The sequence below is a fragment of the Schistocerca piceifrons genome, chromosome 1 (assembly GCF_021461385.2).
Source record: "Schistocerca piceifrons isolate TAMUIC-IGC-003096 chromosome 1, iqSchPice1.1, whole genome shotgun sequence".
NCBI classification, from domain to species: Eukaryota; Metazoa; Arthropoda; class Insecta; order Orthoptera; family Acrididae; genus Schistocerca; species Schistocerca piceifrons.
In genome coordinates, this window is record NC_060138.1 from 91548631 (window position 1) to 91575071 (window position 26441).

Consider the following 26441-nt stretch of genomic DNA (forward strand, 5'->3'; position numbering starts at 1 on the left):
CATTGTTTAATGGGAACAGTTAAGGAACCATAGTACTATATCTTGTTGTGAAACAGTCTACTTTTCTCACTTGTGGCCGAGAAAACTGAAACCCTCTCAGCTTGGGCTGGAAGAATTAAAGATCATGACTGGGATTACATACATTGACTCGTGAAGTAATACAAAATTATTTCACTCTTCATTGTATTTGTTTCTGTACAAAATGTGCGTTCTATTGCTATATTTCTATCTGTAGGTAAAAATTGGGTATTGAAAGAAAATTTGCGTGAACAGGCACGTGAAGATATGGTTCCGTTTCTACAGCATTTACACATAACAGCGTCATGGATAACAGATCTACGAGAATTTTGCTTGTATGTGTAAGGTTAACATATTTAAGCATAGAACTGAGGTCACAACAATTTTCACCTTTTGAAGACGCTTGTGGTTACCCATATGTCAATACCCATCTCGTGATTGGCACATATTTTTAAAAATTGCCCGTCCCTTGTGGGGATCGAACCCACGACCTTTGGATTAGAAGTCCAACGCGCTATCCTCTGCGCCAAAGGGACGCTGCGCAAGTGATGGGCTCAGATGTAAGAGATTCTCCAAGACATGACCCGTGCTACATGTCTCGCGTTACTTTTCTGATAGGCTTACTTTCATATTTCTCTGAAGCAATTACATCAAAGACTTATTATTTATGTAGCAGACACTATACATCACTCCGAATCGCTCTGTTTACCATGGCCCTACTGATTGAAACACCTGCGTATTGACAGAGTTGCTCTGTACAATAGTAGTAACACAGTGCTGCTATTAGATTCGCTCACGTGCGCTGTTTACAGATAAATGGGAATTACGCTCTTTAGAACAGCATCCACTCACAAAGTGGTAAACGACACACTGGAAGCACTGTATGATTAGTCACATTTTTTGACTTTGGTTGACTGCTGTGTCACAGCCGGTCCCCATCATATGTATACACTCCAATGGACGTGTGTGCCCTGTTAGCACATTTGCCAGGAACGTTAGCTGCATCACCTCCCTGGCAATTTCGTGCCGTCCTCGAAGCGTCAGCCATTGCTTGGTGACAGTGTGTTTCGATGAGACGTGGACAGATGATGCATCTCTCTCACCGTCAGTTATAGGCGGGAATCATACTTAATGTAGTTTTCTGCAAGCGTCAGCGGAGCGTCAGACGTCTCTGTCTGGTCTTCTCCCTTCATGTATCCAGCAAGTCCCCTCCTGACAGTCTCAAGCAAAAGCCCCCTGTGCTGAAGCGAATATTGCCGCCGTCTCTATAGATACAGAGTGCCATTGTTTAATGGGAACAGTTAAGGAACCATAGTACTATATCTTGTTGTGAAACAGTCTACTTTTCTCACTTGTGGCCGAGAAAACTGAAACCCTCTCAGCTTGGGCTGGAAGAATTAAAGATCATGACTGGGATTACATACATTGACTCGTGAAGTAATACAAAATTATTTCACTCTTCATTGTATTTGTTTCTGTACAAAATGTGCGTTCTATTGCTATATTTCTATCTGTAGGTAAAAATTGGGTATTGAAAGAAAATTTGCGTGAACAGGCACGTGAAGATATGGTTCCGTTTCTACAGCATTTACACATAACAGCGTCATGGATAACAGATCTACGAGAATTTTGCTTGTATGTGTAAGGTTAACATATTTAAGCATAGAACTGAGGTCACAACAATTTTCACCTTTTGAAGACGCTTGTGGTTACCCATATGTCAATACCCATCTCGTGATTGGCACATATTTTTAAAAATTGCCCGTCCCTTGTGGGGATCGAACCCACGACCTTTGGATTAGAAGTCCAACGCGCTATCCTCTGCGCCAAAGGGACGCTGCGCAAGTGATGGGCTCAGATGTAAGAGATTCTCCAAGACATGACCCGTGCTACATGTCTCGCGTTACTTTTCTGATAGGCTTACTTTCATATTTCTCTGAAGCAATTACATCAAAGACTTATTATTTATGTAGCAGACACTATACATCACTCCGAATCGCTCTGTTTACCATGGCCCTACTGATTGAAACACCTGCGTATTGACAGAGTTGCTCTGTACAATAGTAGTAACACAGTGCTGCTATTAGATTCGCTCACGTGCGCTGTTTACAGATAAATGGGAATTACGCTCTTTAGAACAGCATCCACTCACAAAGTGGTAAACGACACACTGGAAGCACTGTATGATTAGTCACATTTTTTGACTTTGGTTGACTGCTGTGTCACAGCCGGTCCCCATCATATGTATACACTCCAATGGACGTGTGTGCCCTGTTAGCACATTTGCCAGGAACGTTAGCTGCATCACCTCCCTGGCAATTTCGTGCCGTCCTCGAAGCGTCAGCCATTGCTTGGTGACAGTGTGTTTCGATGAGACGTGGACAGATGATGCATCTCTCTCACCGTCAGTTATAGGCGGGAATCATACTTAATGTAGTTTTCTGCAAGCGTCAGCGGAGCGTCAGACGTCTCTGTCTGGTCTTCTCCCTTCATGTATCCAGCAAGTCCCCTCCTGACAGTCTCAAGCAAAAGCCCCCTGTGCTGAAGCGAATATTGCCGCCGTCTCTATAGATACAGAGTGCCATTGTTTAATGGGAACAGTTAAGGAACCATAGTACTATATCTTGTTGTGAAACAGTCTACTTTTCTCACTTGTGGCCGAGAAAACTGAAACCCTCTCAGCTTGGGCTGGAAGAATTAAAGATCATGACTGGGATTACATACATTGACTCGTGAAGTAATACAAAATTATTTCACTCTTCATTGTATTTGTTTCTGTACAAAATGTGCGTTCTATTGCTATATTTCTATCTGTAGGTAAAAATTGGGTATTGAAAGAAAATTTGCGTGAACAGGCACGTGAAGATATGGTTCCGTTTCTACAGCATTTACACATAACAGCGTCATGGATAACAGATCTACGAGAATTTTGCTTGTATGTGTAAGGTTAACATATTTAAGCATAGAACTGAGGTCACAACAATTTTCACCTTTTGAAGACGCTTGTGGTTACCCATATGTCAATACCCATCTCGTGATTGGCACATATTTTTAAAAATTGCCCGTCCCTTGTGGGGATCGAACCCACGACCTTTGGATTAGAAGTCCAACGCGCTATCCTCTGCGCCAAAGGGACGCTGCGCAAGTGATGGGCTCAGATGTAAGAGATTCTCCAAGACATGACCCGTGCTACATGTCTCGCGTTACTTTTCTGATAGGCTTACTTTCATATTTCTCTGAAGCAATTACATCAAAGACTTATTATTTATGTAGCAGACACTATACATCACTCCGAATCGCTCTGTTTACCATGGCCCTACTGATTGAAACACCTGCGTATTGACAGAGTTGCTCTGTACAATAGTAGTAACACAGTGCTGCTATTAGATTCGCTCACGTGCGCTGTTTACAGATAAATGGGAATTACGCTCTTTAGAACAGCATCCACTCACAAAGTGGTAAACGACACACTGGAAGCACTGTATGATTAGTCACATTTTTTGACTTTGGTTGACTGCTGTGTCACAGCCGGTCCCCATCATATGTATACACTCCAATGGACGTGTGTGCCCTGTTAGCACATTTGCCAGGAACGTTAGCTGCATCACCTCCCTGGCAATTTCGTGCCGTCCTCGAAGCGTCAGCCATTGCTTGGTGACAGTGTGTTTCGATGAGACGTGGACAGATGATGCATCTCTCTCACCGTCAGTTATAGGCGGGAATCATACTTAATGTAGTTTTCTGCAAGCGTCAGCGGAGCGTCAGACGTCTCTGTCTGGTCTTCTCCCTTCATGTATCCAGCAAGTCCCCTCCTGACAGTCTCAAGCAAAAGCCCCCTGTGCTGAAGCGAATATTGCCGCCGTCTCTATAGATACAGAGTGCCATTGTTTAATGGGAACAGTTAAGGAACCATAGTACTATATCTTGTTGTGAAACAGTCTACTTTTCTCACTTGTGGCCGAGAAAACTGAAACCCTCTCAGCTTGGGCTGGAAGAATTAAAGATCATGACTGGGATTACATACATTGACTCGTGAAGTAATACAAAATTATTTCACTCTTCATTGTATTTGTTTCTGTACAAAATGTGCGTTCTATTGCTATATTTCTATCTGTAGGTAAAAATTGGGTATTGAAAGAAAATTTGCGTGAACAGGCACGTGAAGATATGGTTCCGTTTCTACAGCATTTACACATAACAGCGTCATGGATAACAGATCTACGAGAATTTTGCTTGTATGTGTAAGGTTAACATATTTAAGCATAGAACTGAGGTCACAACAATTTTCACCTTTTGAAGACGCTTGTGGTTACCCATATGTCAATACCCATCTCGTGATTGGCACATATTTTTAAAAATTGCCCGTCCCTTGTGGGGATCGAACCCACGACCTTTGGATTAGAAGTCCAACGCGCTATCCTCTGCGCCAAAGGGACGCTGCGCAAGTGATGGGCTCAGATGTAAGAGATTCTCCAAGACATGACCCGTGCTACATGTCTCGCGTTACTTTTCTGATAGGCTTACTTTCATATTTCTCTGAAGCAATTACATCAAAGACTTATTATTTATGTAGCAGACACTATACATCACTCCGAATCGCTCTGTTTACCATGGCCCTACTGATTGAAACACCTGCGTATTGACAGAGTTGCTCTGTACAATAGTAGTAACACAGTGCTGCTATTAGATTCGCTCACGTGCGCTGTTTACAGATAAATGGGAATTACGCTCTTTAGAACAGCATCCACTCACAAAGTGGTAAACGACACACTGGAAGCACTGTATGATTAGTCACATTTTTTGACTTTGGTTGACTGCTGTGTCACAGCCGGTCCCCATCATATGTATACACTCCAATGGACGTGTGTGCCCTGTTAGCACATTTGCCAGGAACGTTAGCTGCATCACCTCCCTGGCAATTTCGTGCCGTCCTCGAAGCGTCAGCCATTGCTTGGTGACAGTGTGTTTCGATGAGACGTGGACAGATGATGCATCTCTCTCACCGTCAGTTATAGGCGGGAATCATACTTAATGTAGTTTTCTGCAAGCGTCAGCGGAGCGTCAGACGTCTCTGTCTGGTCTTCTCCCTTCATGTATCCAGCAAGTCCCCTCCTGACAGTCTCAAGCAAAAGCCCCCTGTGCTGAAGCGAATATTGCCGCCGTCTCTATAGATACAGAGTGCCATTGTTTAATGGGAACAGTTAAGGAATTATTGTAGTGTCGGTAGCTGGACCGACACCGGGATGTTGATGGCTGAAAATGAAAGCTTGACTAACGCTGTAGCCGATAGTGCACGCACGGCAATAACGCAGACGGGCGTGAAGTCTGGAACATGAGAACTTATGAATGAATAAGAAGAAAAGTATGTAGATGCTTTTTACTTAACTTTTATTGATTCCTTGGAATACATCTCTCTTGAATACTCGTAAGCTATAGGCACTGATACAAATGGCTCCTTGCTAGTTCGTAGCCATTAACTTAGCTGATGGCTATTCTGTCTCTCGGCTAATGAGAGAGAAAGGCTTCATACATCTGGTCGGTAGCTAGGTTCTCATACAACTGGGCGATAGCTAGGTTCGCGTACAACTGGGCGGTAGCTTGGTTCTCGTACAACTGGGCGGTAGCTAGGCTCTCGTACAACTGGGGTCGAGTCCACTCTCGTATCACGAGACCTGCCTTGGTGGTGGCGCTAGGTCTGCGATCACAGTGGCGACACGCGGGTCCGACATGTACTACATGGACCGCGGCCGATTTAAACTACCACCTAGCAAGTGTGGTGTCTGGCGGTGACACCACATTCCTCCCCCGCAAATCGGCGAACGGTCGTGTAATAAGGCTTCCGCCCGCCGTGGGGAGGACCACATGTTGACGTATGCGATGAGGTGGGGAGCCTAACAACAGGCGAGGCTGTGCCACCCGCACCCGGCCATCCGGTCCGAGGGGAGCTAGGAAACGCCTGCAAAACTAGTCCAGGGTGCACGTCAACATGCGGTGTATGCGCCCGTAAAGAAACATGAGGGGCCGAAGTGTCGACCTCCATTGCGTCGGGGTAGCCGACGCGCGATGACGTCACGTGGTCCGGAGCGGGCGGGCGTTCCATGGCGGAGGACAGCTGGTCACGGGAAGCGATCGGCGGCGCGTGACCCTGGGAGGCGCTTGGCGGCTGCAACGAAGCGTCGAATGCGGTCGGCGGCGGCGGCGGCTGCTGCTGCTGCTGCTGCGGCGGCGGCGGCGGCGCGTCGCCATGGGGCAAAATGGAAGGCATCGTCGGTAACACCTGGGGATGAGGCGAGCCAGTAGATGGGTCCCCAGGGCGCTGACCGGACGGCACCGTCGCTGAAAGCAGACGGGGAGCGGCAGAACCCGAGCGACGACAGAGGCGCAGCTGATTGAGATGCCGACGCACCTCACCAGAGGCCCCCAAAACCAAATACATCGCGCGGCCGAGGCAGCGAAGAATGCGCCCTGCGAGCCAACGCCGTGAACCTCGATAGTTGCGATAAAATACAACGTCGCCTGGAGCAAAAGCAGGAGTCTGCCGCTGCACAGGAACCTGATGCGGCGGATGCAGCAAAGACATCAAGGTGCGATGAGGACGACCGTGGAGCAACTCAGCCGGCGAGCGCCCATCTCGGGGCTGAGAGCGATACGAAGACAAAAAGAGCAACAATGCGTCCTCCCGAGAATGCGACTCTTTCAATTTCAACATCTGTGACTTGAAAGTCCGGACCAATCGTTCAGCGGCACCGTTGGACTGAGGCGAAAACGGCGCGGATGTCAGATGTTGAATACCATTGGCCTGGCAGAAAGACTGAAATTCTGCGGACATGAATTGTGGGCCATTGTCGGAAACAATAGTCTGCGGAAGACCTTCAATGCAAAAGATAGCAGACAACGCTTGGATGGTGGCGGAGGACGTCGTGGAAGACATCCGGACAACAAAAGGAAAATTACTGAAGGCGTCGACCAGAACCAACCATCGAGCATTCCAGAATGGACCAGCAAAATCAATGTGCAAGCGTTGCCAAGGGGAAGTGGCTTTTGGCCACGCAAAGACTTTCCGCGGCGGTGCGGACTGTTGTTCGGCACACGCCGGGCACGAAGAACACATATTCGTAATCGCAGCATCGATTCCGAACCAAGTACAGTGCTGACGAGCAAGTTGTTTCGTTCGCACTATACCCCAATGTCCTTGGTGAAGAAGCCGTAAAACAGAGGACTGTAACGAACGTGGGACCACGACTCTGGACTGATCATTATCAGAACGCAACAACAAAACACCACGTCGAACAAAAAGTCTCTCCTTGTGAGCAAAAAATCGGCGAACCAACGGATCCTCGATCCGAGACTTTGACAAAGGCCATTGCGTAGCAACAAAACGTAAAACAGTAGCAAGGACAGGGTCAGCAGCTGTGGCTGTAGCGACACGACGAAAATCAATCGGAAACGATTCGACCACTTCATCGGTTTCCGAATCAAGGAACATGCAAGCAAGTTCGGAAGAATCGAATGCTTTATCCTCAGCAACAGGCAAACGGGACAACGCATCGGCGTTTCCGTGCTTAGCAGTGGACCGATACAAGATATCATAGCGGTACTGCGAGAGGAAAATAGACCAGCGAATGAATTTCTGCGCTGTACGTGGAGGTACAGGCTTGGTCGGATGAAAAAGCGATGTCAAAGGTTTGTGGTCTGTGATGATGGTAAAGTGACGACCATACAAGAAATCATGGAACTTAGTAACACCAAACACGAGAGCCAAAGCTTCTTTCTCTATCTGTGAATAATTTCTTTGCGCAGACGAGAGCAATTTGGACGCAAAGGCAATAGGGCGATCATGGGAGCCAACTTTGTGCGCAAGCACAGCACCGATCCCGAAATCCGATGCATCTACCATCAACAAAAGGGGTTTCTGGGGATCGAATGGCGTAAGGCAAGTATTAGAAAGCAACGCCGATTTCAACTGGCGAAAGGCGCGTTCACATTCCGGCGTCCAGACGAACGGAACACCTTTACGGCGTAAGCGATGAAGCGGAGCTGAAATGGAAGAGGCATTGCGCACATATTTATGGTAATAATTAATTTTACCCAACACACTCTGTAGCTGTTTCAGATTTTTAGGGGACGGCAAGTCTTGTATGGCACGGAGGTGCTCTGGACTCGGATGTATGCCTTGGGCATTAATGACATGTCCCAGGTATGGTAAGTCACGAGCAAAAAACACACATTTGTCCTTCCTCAAGCGAAGACCATTTTGCCGCAAGACCTGAAATAATGTTCGTAAATTCGCAAGATGATCTTCTTCTGTCTGTCCGGAGATCACTATATCGTCCAGATAGTTTGCTGCAGTAGGGACCGACGCACAAACAGTTTGTAAATATTGCTGAAACAAGGGAGGGGCGGATGCACACCCGAATGGCAGTCTTTTGAAGCGGTACAATCCAAGATGCGTGTTAACCACCAATACGCGCTGGGATTCGTCGTCCACCGGTATTTGCAAGTACGCATCGGCTAGGTCCAACTTTGAAAAATATTTTCCCGGGCACAGTTTAGCAAAAAGATCTTCCGGGCGGGGCAAAGGAAAAGTAGCAGTCACTAGCTGTGGATTCACTGTGGCCTTGAAGTCCACGCAAAGTCTCAATTTTCCGGAAGGTTTTGGCAAAATTACTAAGGGTGAGGCCCAGAGAGAAGCTTGCACACGTTCAATTACACCCTGTGATTCGAGATCGTGTAACGTTCTTGCGACCTCATCACGCAATGCGTGGGGAACATTGCGCGCCCTGAAAAATTTCGGTTGCGCGTTTACCTTCAGTTCTAAATGTGCTTCATAGTTTTTAGCGCAACCTAAGCCCGGTGCAAAAATGTCTGCAAATTCGTCACAGAGCCGAGAAACACTGTCTGTAGGCACAGTCTGATTCACTGAGAGGACCTGATTTACAATAGACATGTTAAACAACTTAAATAAATCTAGACCAAACAAGTTCACTGCAGAAGAAGAACGAAGAACGTAAAACGACACAAGTTTTGTTTGTCCCTTGTATGTTGCAAGAAGGCTGCACTGTCCTAACACAGGAATTTTCTGTCCGGAATATGTAGTTAGCTTAACATTTGCGGCACGCAACGGAGGTGCGCCCAGTTGTTTGTACGTGTCGTGATTGAGCAATGAAACTGCAGCTCCGGTATCGAGCTGGAATGGTATCACTTGGCCGTCAAAGTCTAAGTCCACAAAAAGTTTATTGTCCTGCTGACGACAAGAGCGACTGTTTTGTGCAATTAGAACAGACACTGGTACAGAATCACTTGCTACTTGACGTGATTTCCGGCGACGTCGACGCACAGTTTTTGTGGGACGATCACTGTCACTGTTAGAGAAAGTGTCACTGGACGAAGTGGAATTAACGACATGAATGTCCATAGGCGAAGGTCCACGAGCCTGAGTGTCCTTGGTTCGATTCCGGCGCGAAGCAAAGGGCCTGGAATGATTGTGATTGTCTGATCTGAGCTTTTTCTGGCAAACACTTTGAACATGTCCTTTCTTATTGCAGAAAAAGCAAATAGCTTGGCGTGACGGGCAATGGTCACGCGAATGTCTAGTAGCACACCGCGGGCATGATTTCACTGCATTTGCGGGCTGGCGCGGCACACCTGGCGTAGCACGCGGCGGTCGCTGTGCCGCCGTGCGCGAGGCCCGGTTACCGGGCCGCGCAGCGCGTCCAGCGGGCCGGTTAATGTTACACACGGCTGGCGAAGTTTCAAAAAATTCCTGAGCACAGTCCAGTGTGTCCTGTCTATCCAATATGTCTATGACTTGTTGAAGGGAGGGATTAACTAGTTTCAATATTTGCTCCCGTATGCGAACATCAGAAACGTTCTGTGCAATAGCATCACGCACCATTGTATCTGAATAAGAAAGACCACAGTCACATTCAAAGGCACAGTCCCTAGTAAGTCCTTGCAATGTTGCTACCCACTCCCTATTAGTTTGACCGGCCGTACGTTTTGTACGAAAAAACGTATACCGTTTTGCAACCACATTAACTGTTTCTTTGAAATAGGCATCTAATGCAGACAAAATTTCCTCGTAGGACAGAGTTGCTACGTCGCGCCGGGGAAACAATTTCACTATCACACGGTATGTGGACACACCGACACAAGAAAGCAAAAACGGCTGCCGCTCATTACCTTGAATTCTGTAGGCAGCGAGGTGGAAGGCAAACTGGCGGGACCACTCTTGCCAGGTCTCTTGGTTCGGGTCGTAGTGCCGAAAAGGCGGTGCAACGGCAGGTTGTGGCTGCGGTAGCGGTGAAGCGGCTGCGGCCGCATCGGTGTGCAGCGCACGTTGACCCTGGACGAGCTGTCCAAGGGCATCCAGTAACGCCTGCGTCTGCTGATTCTGCAAGCGATAAAATTCGGACAGTACATCTGGAGAATGTGGCGAAGCCATGACACAAATAAATGTAAGCAATCAGAAATAAATGTAAGCAATCAGAAAAAGGTCCTTTTCCCTCGTCGCCAATTATTGTAGTGTCGGTAGCTGGACCGACACCGGGATGTTGATGGCTGAAAATGAAAGCTTGACTAACGCTGTAGCCGATAGTGCACGCACGGCAATAACGCAGACGGGCGTGAAGTCTGGAACATGAGAACTTATGAATGAATAAGAAGAAAAGTATGTAGATGCTTTTTACTTAACTTTTATTGATTCCTTGGAATACATCTCTCTTGAATACTCGTAAGCTATAGGCACTGATACAAATGGCTCCTTGCTAGTTCGTAGCCATTAACTTAGCTGATGGCTATTCTGTCTCTCGGCTAATGAGAGAGAAAGGCTTCATACATCTGGTCGGTAGCTAGGTTCTCATACAACTGGGCGATAGCTAGGTTCGCGTACAACTGGGCGGTAGCTTGGTTCTCGTACAACTGGGCGGTAGCTAGGCTCTCGTACAACTGGGGTCGAGTCCACTCTCGTATCACGAGACCTGCCTTGGTGGTGGCGCTAGGTCTGCGATCACAGTGGCGACACGCGGGTCCGACATGTACTACATGGACCGCGGCCGATTTAAACTACCACCTAGCAAGTGTGGTGTCTGGCGGTGACACCACAACCATAGTACTATATCTTGTTGTGAAACAGTCTACTTTTCTCACTTGTGGCCGAGAAAACTGAAACCCTCTCAGCTTGGGCTGGAAGAATTAAAGATCATGACTGGGATTACATACATTGACTCGTGAAGTAATACAAAATTATTTCACTCTTCATTGTATTTGTTTCTGTACAAAATGTGCGTTCTATTGCTATATTTCTATCTGTAGGTAAAAATTGGGTATTGAAAGAAAATTTGCGTGAACAGGCACGTGAAGATATGGTTCCGTTTCTACAGCATTTACACATAACAGCGTCATGGATAACAGATCTACGAGAATTTTGCTTGTATGTGTAAGGTTAACATATTTAAGCATAGAACTGAGGTCACAACAATTTTCACCTTTTGAAGACGCTTGTGGTTACCCATATGTCAATACCCATCTCGTGATTGGCACATATTTTTAAAAATTGCCCGTCCCTTGTGGGGATCGAACCCACGACCTTTGGATTAGAAGTCCAACGCGCTATCCTCTGCGCCAAAGGGACGTTGCGCAAGTGATGGGCTCAGATGTAAGAGATTCTCCAAGACATGACCCGTGCTACATGTCTCGCGTTACTTTTCTGATAGGCTTACTTTCATATTTCTCTGAAGCAATTACATCAAAGACTTATTATTTATGTAGCAGACACTATACATCATTCCGAATCGCTCTGTTTACCATGGCCCTACTGATTGAAACACCTGCGTATTGACAGAGTTGCTCTGTACAATAGTAGTAACACAGTGCTGCTATTAGATTCGCTCACGTGCGCTGTTTACAGATAAATGGGAATTACGCTCTTTAGAACAGCATCCACTCACAAAGTGGTAAACGACACACTGGAAGCACTGTATGATTAGTCACATTTTTTGACTTTGGTTGACTGCTGTGTCACAGCCGGTCCCCATCATATGTATACACTCCAATGGACGTGTGTGCCCTGTTAGCACATTTGCCAGGAACGTTAGCTGCATCACCTCCCTGGCAATTTCGTGCCGTCCTCGAAGCGTCAGCCATTGCTTGGTGACAGTGTGTTTCGATGAGACGTGGACAGATGATGCATCTCTCTCACCGTCAGTTATAGGCGGGAATCATACTTAATGTAGTTTTCTGCAAGCGTCAGCGGAGCGTCAGACGTCTCTGTCTGGTCTTCTCCCTTCATGTATCCAGCAAGTCCCCTCCTGACAGTCTCAAGCAAAAGCCCCCTGTGCTGAAGCGAATATTGCCGCCGTCTCTATAGATACAGAGTGCCATTGTTTAATGGGAACAGTTAAGGAACCATAGTACTATATCTTGTTGTGAAACAGTCTACTTTTCTCACTTGTGGCCGAGAAAACTGAAACCCTCTCAGCTTGGGCTGGAAGAATTAAAGATCATGACTGGGATTACATACATTGACTCGTGAAGTAATACAAAATTATTTCACTCTTCATTGTATTTGTTTCTGTACAAAATGTGCGTTCTATTGCTATATTTCTATCTGTAGGTAAAAATTGGGTATTGAAAGAAAATTTGCGTGAACAGGCACGTGAAGATATGGTTCCGTTTCTACAGCATTTACACATAACAGCGTCATGGATAACAGATCTACGAGAATTTTGCTTGTATGTGTAAGGTTAACATATTTAAGCATAGAACTGAGGTCACAACAATTTTCACCTTTTGAAGACGCTTGTGGTTACCCATATGTCAATACCCATCTCGTGATTGGCACATATTAATAAAAATTGCCCGTCCCTTGTGGGGATCGAACCCACGACCTTTGGATTAGAAGTCCAACGCGCTATCCTCTGCGCCAAAGGGACGCTGCGCAAGTGATGGGCTCAGATGTAAGAGATTCTCCAAGACATGACCCGTGCTACATGTCTCGCGTTACTTTTCTGATAGGCTTACTTTCATATTTCTCTGAAGCAATTACATCAAAGACTTATTATTTATGTAGCAGACACTATACATCACTCCGAATCGCTCTGTTTACCATGGCCCTACTGATTGAAACACCTGCGTATTGACAGAGTTGCTCTGTACAATAGTAGTAACACAGTGCTGCTATTAGATTCGCTCACGTGCGCTGTTTACAGATAAATGGGAATTACGCTCTTTAGAACAGCATCCACTCACAAAGTGGTAAACGACACACTGGAAGCACTGTATGATTAGTCACATTTTTTGACTTTGGTTGACTGCTGTGTCACAGCCGGTCCCCATCATATGTATACACTCCAATGGACGTGTGTGCCCTGTTAGCACATTTGCCAGGAACGTTAGCTGCATCACCTCCCTGGCAATTTCGTGCCGTCCTCGAAGCGTCAGCCATTGCTTGGTGACAGTGTGTTTCGATGAGACGTGGACAGATGATGCATCTCTCTCACCGTCAGTTATAGGCGGGAATCATACTTAATGTAGTTTTCTGCAAGCGTCAGCGGAGCGTCAGACGTCTCTGTCTGGTCTTCTCCCTTCATGTATCCAGCAAGTCCCCTCCTGACAGTCTCAAGCAAAAGCCCCCTGTGCTGAAGCGAATATTGCCGCCGTCTCTATAGATACAGAGTGCCATTGTTTAATGGGAACAGTTAAGGAACCATAGTACTATATCTTGTTGTGAAACAGTCTACTTTTCTCACTTGTGGCCGAGAAAACTGAAACCCTCTCAGCTTGGGCTGGAAGAATTAAAGATCATGACTGGGATTACATACATTGACTCGTGAAGTAATACAAAATTATTTCACTCTTCATTGTATTTGTTTCTGTACAAAATGTGCGTTCTATTGCTATATTTCTATCTGTAGGTAAAAATTGGGTATTGAAAGAAAATTTGCGTGAACAGGCACGTGAAGATATGGTTCCGTTTCTACAGCATTTACACATAACAGCGTCATGGATAACAGATCTACGAGAATTTTGCTTGTATGTGTAAGGTTAACATATTTAAGCATAGAACTGAGGTCACAACAATTTTCACCTTTTGAAGACGCTTGTGGTTACCCATATGTCAATACCCATCTCGTGATTGGCACATATTAATAAAAATTGCCCGTCCCTTGTGGGGATCGAACCCACGACCTTTGGATTAGAAGTCCAACGCGCTATCCTCTGCGCCAAAGGGACGCTGCGCAAGTGATGGGCTCAGATGTAAGAGATTCTCCAAGACATGACCCGTGCTACATGTCTCGCGTTACTTTTCTGATAGGCTTACTTTCATATTTCTCTGAAGCAATTACATCAAAGACTTATTATTTATGTAGCAGACACTATACATCACTCCGAATCGCTCTGTTTACCATGGCCCTACTGATTGAAACACCTGCGTATTGACAGAGTTGCTCTGTACAATAGTAGTAACACAGTGCTGCTATTAGATTCGCTCACGTGCGCTGTTTACAGATAAATGGGAATTACGCTCTTTAGAACAGCATCCACTCACAAAGTGGTAAACGACACACTGGAAGCACTGTATGATTAGTCACATTTTTTGACTTTGGTTGACTGCTGTGTCACAGCCGGTCCCCATCATATGTATACACTCCAATGGACGTGTGTGCCCTGTTAGCACATTTGCCAGGAACGTTAGCTGCATCACCTCCCTGGCAATTTCGTGCCGTCCTCGAAGCGTCAGCCATTGCTTGGTGACAGTGTGTTTCGATGAGACGTGGACAGATGATGCATCTCTCTCACCGTCAGTTATAGGCGGGAATCATACTTAATGTAGTTTTCTGCAAGCGTCAGCGGAGCGTCAGACGTCTCTGTCTGGTCTTCTCCCTTCATGTATCCAGCAAGTCCCCTCCTGACAGTCTCAAGCAAAAGCCCCCTGTGCTGAAGCGAATATTGCCGCCGTCTCTATAGATACAGAGTGCCATTGTTTAATGGGAACAGTTAAGGAACCATAGTACTATATCTTGTTGTGAAACAGTCTACTTTTCTCACTTGTGGCCGAGAAAACTGAAACCCTCTCAGCTTGGGCTGGAAGAATTAAAGATCATGACTGGGATTACATACATTGACTCGTGAAGTAATACAAAATTATTTCACTCTTCATTGTATTTGTTTCTGTACAAAATGTGCGTTCTATTGCTATATTTCTATCTGTAGGTAAAAATTGGGTATTGAAAGAAAATTTGCGTGAACAGGCACGTGAAGATATGGTTCCGTTTCTACAGCATTTACACATAACAGCGTCATGGATAACAGATCTACGAGAATTTTGCTTGTATGTGTAAGGTTAACATATTTAAGCATAGAACTGAGGTCACAACAATTTTCACCTTTTGAAGACGCTTGTGGTTACCCATATGTCAATACCCATCTCGTGATTGGCACATATTTTTAAAAATTGCCCGTCCCTTGTGGGGATCGAACCCACGACCTTTGGATTAGAAGTCCAACGCGCTATCCTCTGCGCCAAAGGGACGCTGCGCAAGTGATGGGCTCAGATGTAAGAGATTCTCCAAGACATGACCCGTGCTACATGTCTCGCGTTACTTTTCTGATAGGCTTACTTTCATATTTCTCTGAAGCAATTACATCAAAGACTTATTATTTATGTAGCAGACACTATACATCACTCCGAATCGCTCTGTTTACCATGGCCCTACTGATTGAAACACCTGCGTATTGACAGAGTTGCTCTGTACAATAGTAGTAACACAGTGCTGCTATTAGATTCGCTCACGTGCGCTGTTTACAGATAAATGGGAATTACGCTCTTTAGAACAGCATCCACTCACAAAGTGGTAAACGACACACTGGAAGCACTGTATGATTAGTCACATTTTTTGACTTTGGTTGACTGCTGTGTCACAGCCGGTCCCCATCATATGTATACACTCCAATGGACGTGTGTGCCCTGTTAGCACATTTGCCAGGAACGTTAGCTGCATCACCTCCCTGGCAATTTCGTGCCGTCCTCGAAGCGTCAGCCATTGCTTGGTGACAGTGTGTTTCGATGAGACGTGGACAGATGATGCATCTCTCTCACCGTCAGTTATAGGCGGGAATCATACTTAATGTAGTTTTCTGCAAGCGTCAGCGGAGCGTCAGACGTCTCTGTCTGGTCTTCTCCCTTCATGTATCCAGCAAGTCCCCTCCTGACAGTCTCAAGCAAAAGCCCCCTGTGCTGAAGCGAATATTGCCGCCGTCTCTATAGATACAGAGTGCCATTGTTTAATGGGAACAGTTAAGGAACCATAGTACTATATCTTGTTGTGAAACAGTCTACTTTTCTCACTTGTGGCCGAGAAAACTGAAACCCTCTCAGCTTGGGCTGGAAGAATTAAAGATCATGACTGGGATTACATACATTGACTCGTGAAGTAATACAAAATTATTTCACTCTTCATTGTATTTGTTTCTGTACAAAATGTGCGTTCTATTGCTATATTTCTATCTGTAGGTAAAAATTGGGTATTGAAAGAAAATTTGCGTGAACAGGCACGTGAAGATATGGTTCCGTTTCTACAGCATTTACACATAACAGCGTCATGGATAACAGATCTACGAGAATTTTGCTTGTATGTGTAAGGTTAACATATTTAAGCATAGAACTGAGGTCACAACAATTTTCACCTTTTGAAGACGCTTGTGGTTACCCATATGTCAATACCCATCTCGTGATTGGCACATATTTTTAAAAATTGATCGTCCCTTGTGGGGATCGAACCCACGACCTTTGGATTAGAAGTCCAACGCGCTATCCTCTGCGCCAAAGGGACGCTGCGCAAGTGATGGGCTCAGATGTAAGAGATTCTCCAAGACATGACCCGTGCTACATGTCTCGCGTTACTTTTCTGATAGGCTTACTTTCATATTTCTCTGAAGCAATTACATCAAAGACTTATTATTTATGTAGCAGACACTATACATCACTCCGAATCGCTCTGTTTACCATGGCCCTACTGATTGAAACACCTGCGTATTGACAGAGTTGCTCTGTACAATAGTAGTAACACAGTGCTGCTATTAGATTCGCTCACGTGCGCTGTTTACAGATAAATGGGAATTACGCTCTTTAGAACAGCATCCACTCACAAAGTGGTAAACGACACACTGGAAGCACTGTATGATTAGTCACATTTTTTGACTTTGGTTGACTGCTGTGTCACAGCCGGTCCCCATCATATGTATACACTCCAATGGACGTGTGTGCCCTGTTAGCACATTTGCCAGGAACGTTAGCTGCATCACCTCCCTGGCAATTTCGTGCCGTCCTCGAAGCGTCAGCCATTGCTTGGTGACAGTGTGTTTCGATGAGACGTGGACAGATGATGCATCTCTCTCACCGTCAGTTATAGGCGGGAATCATACTTAATGTAGTTTTCTGCAAGCGTCAGCGGAGCGTCAGACGTCTCTGTCTGGTCTTCTCCCTTCATGTATCCAGCAAGTCCCCTCCTGACAGTCTCAAGCAAAAGCCCCCTGTGCTGAAGCGAATATTGCCGCCGTCTCTATAGATACAGAGTGCCATTGTTTAATGGGAACAGTTAAGGAACCATAGTACTATATCTTGTTGTGAAACAGTCTACTTTTCTCACTTGTGGCCGAGAAAACTGAAACCCTCTCAGCTTGGGCTGGAAGAATTAAAGATCATGACTGGGATTACATACATTGACTCGTGAAGTAATACAAAATTATTTCACTCTTCATTGTATTTGTTTCTGTACAAAATGTGCGTTCTATTGCTATATTTCTATCTGTAGGTAAAAATTGGGTATTGAAAGAAAATTTGCGTGAACAGGCACGTGAAGATATGGTTCCGTTTCTACAGCATTTACACATAACAGCGTCATGGATAACAGATCTACGAGAATTTTGCTTGTATGTGTAAGGTTAACATATTTAAGCATAGAACTGAGGTCACAACAATTTTCACCTTTTGAAGACGCTTGTGGTTACCCATATGTCAATACCCATCTCGTGATTGGCACATATTTTTAAAAATTGCCCGTCCCTTGTGGGGATCGAACCCACGACCTTTGGATTAGAAGTCCAACGCGCTATCCTCTGCGCCAAAGGGACGCTGCGCAAGTGATGGGCTCAGATGTAAGAGATTCTCCAAGACATGACCCGTGCTACATGTCTCGCGTTACTTTTCTGATAGGCTTACTTTCATATTTCTCTGAAGCAATTACATCAAAGACTTATTATTTATGTAGCAGACACTATACATCACTCCGAATCGCTCTGTTTACCATGGCCCTACTGATTGAAACACCTGCGTATTGACAGAGTTGCTCTGTACAATAGTAGTAACACAGTGCTGCTATTAGATTCGCTCACGTGCGCTGTTTACAGATAAATGGGAATTACGCTCTTTAGAACAGCATCCACTCACAAAGTGGTAAACGACACACTGGAAGCACTGTATGATTAGTCACATTTTTTGACTTTGGTTGACTGCTGTGTCACAGCCGGTCCCCATCATATGTATACACTCCAATGGACGTGTGTGCCCTGTTAGCACATTTGCCAGGAACGTTAGCTGCATCACCTCCCTGGCAATTTCGTGCCGTCCTCGAAGCGTCAGCCATTGCTTGGTGACAGTGTGTTTCGATGAGACGTGGACAGATGATGCATCTCTCTCACCGTCAGTTATAGGCGGGAATCATACTTAATGTAGTTTTCTGCAAGCGTCAGCGGAGCGTCAGACGTCTCTGTCTGGTCTTCTCCCTTCATGTATCCAGCAAGTCCCCTCCTGACAGTCTCAAGCAAAAGCCCCCTGTGCTGAAGCGAATATTGCCGCCGTCTCTATAGATACAGAGTGCCATTGTTTAATGGGAACAGTTAAGGAACCATAGTACTATATCTTGTAGTGAAACAGTCTACTTTTCTCACTTGTGGCCGAGAAAACTGAAACCCTCTCAGCTTGGGCTGGAAGAATTAAAGATCATGACTGGGATTACATACATTGACTCGTGAAGTAATACAAAATTATTTCACTCTTCATTGTATTTGTTTCTGTACAAAATGTGCGTTCTATTGCTATATTTCTATCTGTAGGTAAAAATTGGGTATTGAAAGAAAATTTGCGTGAACAGGCACGTGAAGATATGGTTCCGTTTCTACAGCATTTACACATAACAGCGTCATGGATAACAGATCTACGAGAATTTTGCTTGTATGTGTAAGGTTAACATATTTAAGCATAGAACTGAGGTCACAACAATTTTCACCTTTTGAAGACGCTTGTGGTTACCCATATGTCAATACCCATCTCGTGATTGGCACATATTTTTAAAAATTGCCCGTCCCTTGTGGGGATCGAACCCACGACCTTTGGATTAGAAGTCCAACGCGCTATCCTCTGCGCCAAAGGGACGCTGCGCAAGTGATGGGCTCAGATGTAAGAGATTCTCCAAGACATGACCCGTGCTACATGTCTCGCGTTACTTTTCTGATAGGCTTACTTTCATATTTCTCTGAAGCAATTACATCAAAGACTTATTATTTATGTAGCAGACACTATACATCACTCCGAATCGCTCTGTTTACCATGGCCCTACTGATTGAAACACCTGCGTATTGACAGAGTTGCTCTGTACAATAGTAGTAACACAGTGCTGCTATTAGATTCGCTCACGTGCGCTGTTTACAGATAAATGGGAATTACGCTCTTTAGAACAGCATCCACTCACAAAGTGGTAAACGACACACTGGAAGCACTGTATGATTAGTCACATTTTTTGACTTTGGTTGACTGCTGTGTCACAGCCGGTCCCCATCATATGTATACACTCCAATGGACGTGTGTGCCCTGTTAGCACATTTGCCAGGAACGTTAGCTGCATCACCTCCCTGGCAATTTCGTGCCGTCCTCGAAGCGTCAGCCATTGCTTGGTGACAGTGTGTTTCGATGAGACGTGGACAGATGATGCATCTCTCTCACCGTCAGTTATAGGCGGGAATCATACTTAATGTAGTTTTCTGCAAGCGTCAGCGGAGCGTCAGACGTCTCTGTCTGGTCTTCTCCCTTCATGTATCCAGCAAGTCCCCTCCTGACAGTCTCAAGCAAAAGCCCCCTGTGCTGAAGCGAATATTGCCGCCGTCTCTATAGATACAGAGTGCCATTGTTTAATGGGAACAGTTAAGGAACCATAGTACTATATCTTGTTGTGAAACAGTCTACTTTTCTCACTTGTGGCCGAGAAAACTGAAACCCTCTCAGCTTGGGCTGGAAGAATTAAAGATCATGACTGGGATTACATACATTGACTCGTGAAGTAATACAAAATTATTTCACTCTTCATTGTATTTGTTTCTGTACAAAATGTGCGTTCTATTGCTATATTTCTATCTGTAGGTAAAAATTGGGTATTGAAAGAAAATTTGCGTGAACAGGCACGTGAAGATATGGTTCCGTTTCTACAGCATTTACACATAACAGCGTCATGGATAACAGATCTACGAGAATTTTGCTTGTATGTGTAAGGTTAACATATTTAAGCATAGAACTGAGGTCACAACAATTTTCACCTTTTGAAGACGCTTGTGGTTACCCATATGTCAATACCCATCTCGTGATTGGCACATATTTTTAAAAATTGCCCGTCCCTTGTGGGGATCGAACCCACGACCTTTGGATTAGAAGTCCAACGCGCTATCCTCTGCGCCAAAGGGACGCTGCGCAAGTGATGGGCTCAGATGTAAGAGATTCTCCAAGACATGACCCGTGCTACATGTCTCGCGTTACTTTTCTGATAGGCTTACTTTCATATTTCTCTGAAGCAATTACATCAAAGACTTATTATTTATGTAGCAGACACTATACATCACTCCGAATCGCTCTGTTTACCATGGCCCTACTGATTGAAACACCTGCGTATTGACAGAGTTGCTCTGTACAATAGTAGTAACACAGTGCTGCTATTAGATTCGCTCACGTGCGCTGTTTACAGATAAATGGGAATTACGCTCTTTAGAACAGCATCCACTCACAAAGTGGTAAACGACACACTGGAAGCACTGTATGATTAGTCACATTTTTTGACTTTGGTTGACTGCTGTGTCACAGCCGGTCCCCATCATATGTATACACTCCAATGGACGTGTGTGCCCTGTTAGCACATTTGCCAGGAACGTTAGCTGCATCACCTCCCTGGCAATTTCGTGCCGTCCTCGAAGCGTCAGCCATTGCTTGGTGACAGTGTGTTTCGATGAGACGTGGACAGATGATGCATCTCTCTCACCGTCAGTTATAGGCGGGAATCATACTTAATGTAGTTTTCTGCAAGCGTCAGCGGAGCGTCAGACGTCTCTGTCTGGTCTTCTCCCTTCATGTATCCAGCAAGTCCCCTCCTGACAGTCTCAAGCAAAAGCCCCCTGTGCTGAAGCGAATATTGCCGCCGTCTCTATAGATACAGAGTGCCATTGTTTAATGGGAACAGTTAAGGAACCATAGTACTATATCTTGTTGTGAAACAGTCTACTTTTCTCACTTGTGGCCGAGAAAACTGAAACCCTCTCAGCTTGGGCTGGAAGAATTAAAGATCATGACTGGGATTACATACATTGACTCGTGAAGTAATACAAAATTATTTCACTCTTCATTGTATTTGTTTCTGTACAAAATGTGCGTTCTATTGCTATATTTCTATCTGTAGGTAAAAATTGGGTATTGAAAGAAAATTTGCGTGAACAGGCACGTGAAGATATGGTTCCGTTTCTACAGCATTTACACATAACAGCGTCATGGATAACAGATCTACGAGAATTTTGCTTGTATGTGTAAGGTTAACATATTTAAGCATAGAACTGAGGTCACAACAATTTTCACCTTTTGAAGACGCTTGTGGTTACCCATATGTCAATACCCATCTCGTGATTGGCACATATTTTTAAAAATTGCCCGTCCCTTGTGGGGATCGAACCCACGACCTTTGGATTAGAAGTCCAACGCGCTATCCTCTGCGCCAAAGGGACGCTGCGCAAGTGATGGGCTCAGATGTAAGAGATTCTCCAAGACATGACCCGTGCTACATGTCTCGCGTTACTTTTCTGATAGGCTTACTTTCATATTTCTCTGAAGCAATTACATCAAAGACTTATTATTTATGTAGCAGACACTATACATCACTCCGAATCGCTCTGTTTACCATGGCCCTACTGATTGAAACACCTGCGTATTGACAGAGTTGCTCTGTACAATAGTAGTAACACAGTGCTGCTATTAGATTCGCTCACGTGCGCTGTTTACAGATAAATGGGAATTACGCTCTTTAGAACAGCATCCACTCACAAAGTGGTAAACGACACACTGGAAGCACTGTATGATTAGTCACATTTTTTGACTTTGGTTGACTGCTGTGTCACAGCCGGTCCCCATCATATGTATACACTCCAATGGACGTGTGTGCCCTGTTAGCACATTTGCCAGGAACGTTAGCTGCATCACCTCCCTGGCAATTTCGTGCCGTCCTCGAAGCGTCAGCCATTGCTTGGTGACAGTGTGTTTCGATGAGACGTGGACAGATGATGCATCTCTCTCACCGTCAGTTATAGGCGGGAATCATACTTAATGTAGTTTTCTGCAAGCGTCAGCGGAGCGTCAGACGTCTCTGTCTGGTCTTCTCCCTTCATGTATCCAGCAAGTCCCCTCCTGACAGTCTCAAGCAAAAGCCCCCTGTGCTGAAGCGAATATTGCCGCCGTCTCTATAGATACAGAGTGCCATTGTTTAATGGGAACAGTTAAGGAACCATAGTACTATATCTTGTTGTGAAACAGTCTACTTTTCTCACTTGTGGCCGAGAAAACTGAAACCCTCTCAGCTTGGGCTGGAAGAATTAAAGATCATGACTGGGATTACATACATTGACTCGTGAAGTAATACAAAATTATTTCACTCTTCATTGTATTTGTTTCTGTACAAAATGTGCGTTCTATTGCTATATTTCTATCTGTAGGTAAAAATTGGGTATTGAAAGAAAATTTGCGTGAACAGGCACGTGAAGATATGGTTCCGTTTCTACAGCATTTACACATAACAGCGTCATGGATAACAGATCTACGAGAATTTTGCTTGTATGTGTAAGGTTAACATATTTAAGCATAGAACTGAGGTCACAACAATTTTCACCTTTTGAAGACGCTTGTGGTTACCCATATGTCAATACCCATCTCGTGATTGGCACATATTTTTAAAAATTGCCCGTCCCTTGTGGGGATCGAACCCACGACCTTTGGATTAGAAGTCCAACGCGCTATCCTCTGCGCCAAAGGGACGCTGCGCAAGTGATGGGCTCAGATGTAAGAGATTCTCCAAGACATGACCCGTGCTACATGTCTCGCGTTACTTTTCTGATAGGCTTACTTTCATATTTCTCTGAAGCAATTACATCAATGACTTATTATTTATGTAGCAGACACTATACATCACTCCGAATCGCTCTGTTTACCATGGCCCTACTGATTGAAACACCTGCGTATTGACAGAGTTGCTCTGTACAATAGTAGTAACACAGTGCTGCTATTAGATTCGCTCACGTGCGCTGTTTACAGATAAATGGGAATTACGCTCTTTAGAACAGCATCCACTCACAAAGTGGTAAACGACACACTGGAAGCACTGTATGATTAGTCACATTTTTTGACTTTGGTTGACTGCTGTGTCACAGCCGGTCCCCATCATATGTATACACTCCAATGGACGTGTGTGCCCTGTTAGCACATTTGCCAGGAACGTTAGCTGCATCACCTCCCTGGCAATTTCGTGCCGTCCTCGAAGCGTCAGCCATTGCTTGGTGACAGTGTGTTTCGATGAGACGTGGACAGATGATGCATCTCTCTCACCGTCAGTTATAGGCGGGAATCATACTTAATGTAGTTTTCTGCAAGCGTCAGCGGAGCGTCAGACGTCTCTGTCTGGTCTTCTCCCTTCATGTATCCAGCAAGTCCCCTCCTGACAGTCTCAAGCAAAAGCCCCCTGTGCTGAAGCGAATATTGCCGCCGTCTCTATAGATACAGAGTGCCATTGTTTAATGGGAACAGTTAAGGAACCATAGTACTATATCTTGTTGTGAAACAGTCTACTTTTCTCACTTGTGGCCGAGAAAACTGAAACCCTCTCAGCTTGGGCTGGAAGAATTAAAGATCATGACTGGGATTACATACATTGACTCGTGAAGTAATACAAAATTATTTCACTCTTCATTGTATTTGTTTCTGTACAAAATGTGCGTTCTATTGCTATATTTCTATCTGTAGGTAAAAATTGGGTATTGAAAGAAAATTTGCGTGAACAGGCACGTGAAGATATGGTTCCGTTTCTACAGCATTTACACATAACAGCGTCATGGATAACAGATCTACGAGAATTTTGCTTGTATGTGTAAGGTTAACATATTTAAGCATAGAACTGAGGTCACAACAATTTTCACCTTTTGAAGACGCTTGTGGTTACCCATATGTCAATACCCATCTCGTGATTGGCACATATTTTTAAAAATTGCCCGTCCCTTGTGGGGATCGAACCCACGACCTTTGGATTAGAAGTCCAACGCGCTATCCTCTGCGCCAAAGGGACGCTGCGCAAGTGATGGGCTCAGATGTAAGAGATTCTCCAAGACATGACCCGTGCTACATGTCTCGCGTTACTTTTCTGATAGGCTTACTTTCATATTTCTCTGAAGCAATTACATCAAAGACTTATTATTTATGTAGCAGACACTATACATCACTCCGAATCGCTCTGTTTACCATGGCCCTACTGATTGAAACACCTGCGTATTGACAGAGTTGCTCTGTACAATAGTAGTAACACAGTGCTGCTATTAGATTCGCTCACGTGCGCTGTTTACAGATAAATGGGAATTACGCTCTTTAGAACAGCATCCACTCACAAAGTGGTAAACGACACACTGGAAGCACTGTATGATTAGTCACATTTTTTGACTTTGGTTGACTGCTGTGTCACAGCCGGTCCCCATCATATGTATACACTCCAATGGACGTGTGTGCCCTGTTAGCACATTTGCCAGGAACGTTAGCTGCATCACCTCCCTGGCAATTTCGTGCCGTCCTCGAAGCGTCAGCCATTGCTTGGTGACAGTGTGTTTCGATGAGACGTGGACAGATGATGCATCTCTCTCACCGTCAGTTATAGGCGGGAATCATACTTAATGTAGTTTTCTGCAAGCGTCAGCGGAGCGTCAGACGTCTCTGTCTGGTCTTCTCCCTTCATGTATCCAGCAAGTCCCCTCCTGACAGTCTCAAGCAAAAGCCCCCTGTGCTGAAGCGAATATTGCCGCCGTCTCTATAGATACAGAGTGCCATTGTTTAATGGGAACAGTTAAGGAACCATAGTACTATATCTTGTTGTGAAACAGTCTACTTTTCTCACTTGTGGCCGAGAAAACTGAAACCCTCTCAGCTTGGGCTGGAAGAATTAAAGATCATGACTGGGATTACATACATTGACTCGTGAAGTAATACAAAATTATTTCACTCTTCATTGTATTTGTTTCTGTACAAAATGTGCGTTCTATTGCTATATTTCTATCTGTAGGTAAAAATTGGGTATTGAAAGAAAATTTGCGTGAACAGGCACGTGAAGATATGGTTCCGTTTCTACAGCATTTACACATAACAGCGTCATGGATAACAGATCTACGAGAATTTTGCTTGTATGTGTAAGGTTAACATATTTAAGCATAGAACTGAGGTCACAACAATTTTCACCTTTTGAAGACGCTTGTGGTTACCCATATGTCAATACCCATCTCGTGATTGGCACATATTTTTAAAAATTGCCCGTCCCTTGTGGGGATCGAACCCACGACCTTTGGATTAGAAGTCCAACGCGCTATCCTCTGCGCCAAAGGGACGCTGCGCAAGTGATGGGCTCAGATGTAAGAGATTCTCCAAGACATGACCCGTGCTACATGTCTCGCGTTACTTTTCTGATAGGCTTACTTTCATATTTCTCTGAAGCAATTACATCAAAGACTTATTATTTATGTAGCAGACACTATACATCACTCCGAATCGCTCTGTTTACCATGGCCCTACTGATTGAAACACCTGCGTATTGACAGAGTTGCTCTGTACAATAGTAGTAACACAGTGCTGCTATTAGATTCGCTCACGTGCGCTGTTTACAGATAAATGGGAATTACGCTCTTTAGAACAGCATCCACTCACAAAGTGGTAAACGACACACTGGAAGCACTGTATGATTAGTCACATTTTTTGACTTTGGTTGACTGCTGTGTCACAGCCGGTCCCCATCATATGTATACACTCCAATGGACGTGTGTGTCCTGTTAGCACATTTGCCAGGAACGTTAGCTGCATCACCTCCCTGGCAATTTCGTGC

The 26441-nt window shown here is 44.9% G+C and overlaps 16 non-coding genes across 16 annotated transcripts; all 16 read right to left on the minus strand.

The window, feature by feature from the left end:
* Nucleotides 1-481: 481 nt before the first annotated feature.
* Trnar-ucu lies at nt 482-554 on the minus strand. Its single transcript has one exon. It is a non-coding gene; the product is annotated as a tRNA-Arg (tRNA).
* Nucleotides 555-1781: 1227 nt separating this feature from the next.
* Nucleotides 1782-1854, minus strand: Trnar-ucu. The gene has a single exon. It is a non-coding gene; the product is annotated as a tRNA-Arg (tRNA).
* Nucleotides 1855-3081: 1227 nt separating this feature from the next.
* Trnar-ucu lies at nt 3082-3154 on the minus strand. The gene has a single exon. It is a non-coding gene; the product is annotated as a tRNA-Arg (tRNA).
* Nucleotides 3155-4381: 1227 nt separating this feature from the next.
* Nucleotides 4382-4454, minus strand: Trnar-ucu. Its single transcript has one exon. It is a non-coding gene; the product is annotated as a tRNA-Arg (tRNA).
* A 7123-nt stretch (nt 4455-11577) lies between these two features.
* Trnar-ucu lies at nt 11578-11650 on the minus strand. Its single transcript has one exon. It is a non-coding gene; the product is annotated as a tRNA-Arg (tRNA).
* A 1227-nt stretch (nt 11651-12877) lies between these two features.
* Trnar-ucu lies at nt 12878-12950 on the minus strand. Its single transcript has one exon. It is a non-coding gene; the product is annotated as a tRNA-Arg (tRNA).
* Nucleotides 12951-14177: 1227 nt separating this feature from the next.
* On the minus strand, nt 14178-14250 carry Trnar-ucu. The gene has a single exon. It is a non-coding gene; the product is annotated as a tRNA-Arg (tRNA).
* A 1227-nt stretch (nt 14251-15477) lies between these two features.
* On the minus strand, nt 15478-15550 carry Trnar-ucu. The gene has a single exon. It is a non-coding gene; the product is annotated as a tRNA-Arg (tRNA).
* A 1227-nt stretch (nt 15551-16777) lies between these two features.
* On the minus strand, nt 16778-16850 carry Trnar-ucu. Its single transcript has one exon. It is a non-coding gene; the product is annotated as a tRNA-Arg (tRNA).
* A 1227-nt stretch (nt 16851-18077) lies between these two features.
* Nucleotides 18078-18150, minus strand: Trnar-ucu. Its single transcript has one exon. It is a non-coding gene; the product is annotated as a tRNA-Arg (tRNA).
* Nucleotides 18151-19377: 1227 nt separating this feature from the next.
* Trnar-ucu lies at nt 19378-19450 on the minus strand. The gene has a single exon. It is a non-coding gene; the product is annotated as a tRNA-Arg (tRNA).
* Nucleotides 19451-20677: 1227 nt separating this feature from the next.
* Nucleotides 20678-20750, minus strand: Trnar-ucu. Its single transcript has one exon. It is a non-coding gene; the product is annotated as a tRNA-Arg (tRNA).
* A 1227-nt stretch (nt 20751-21977) lies between these two features.
* Trnar-ucu lies at nt 21978-22050 on the minus strand. The gene has a single exon. It is a non-coding gene; the product is annotated as a tRNA-Arg (tRNA).
* Nucleotides 22051-23277: 1227 nt separating this feature from the next.
* Nucleotides 23278-23350, minus strand: Trnar-ucu. The gene has a single exon. It is a non-coding gene; the product is annotated as a tRNA-Arg (tRNA).
* A 1227-nt stretch (nt 23351-24577) lies between these two features.
* Trnar-ucu lies at nt 24578-24650 on the minus strand. The gene has a single exon. It is a non-coding gene; the product is annotated as a tRNA-Arg (tRNA).
* A 1227-nt stretch (nt 24651-25877) lies between these two features.
* On the minus strand, nt 25878-25950 carry Trnar-ucu. Its single transcript has one exon. It is a non-coding gene; the product is annotated as a tRNA-Arg (tRNA).
* Between the last annotated feature and the right edge of the window lie 491 nt (nt 25951-26441).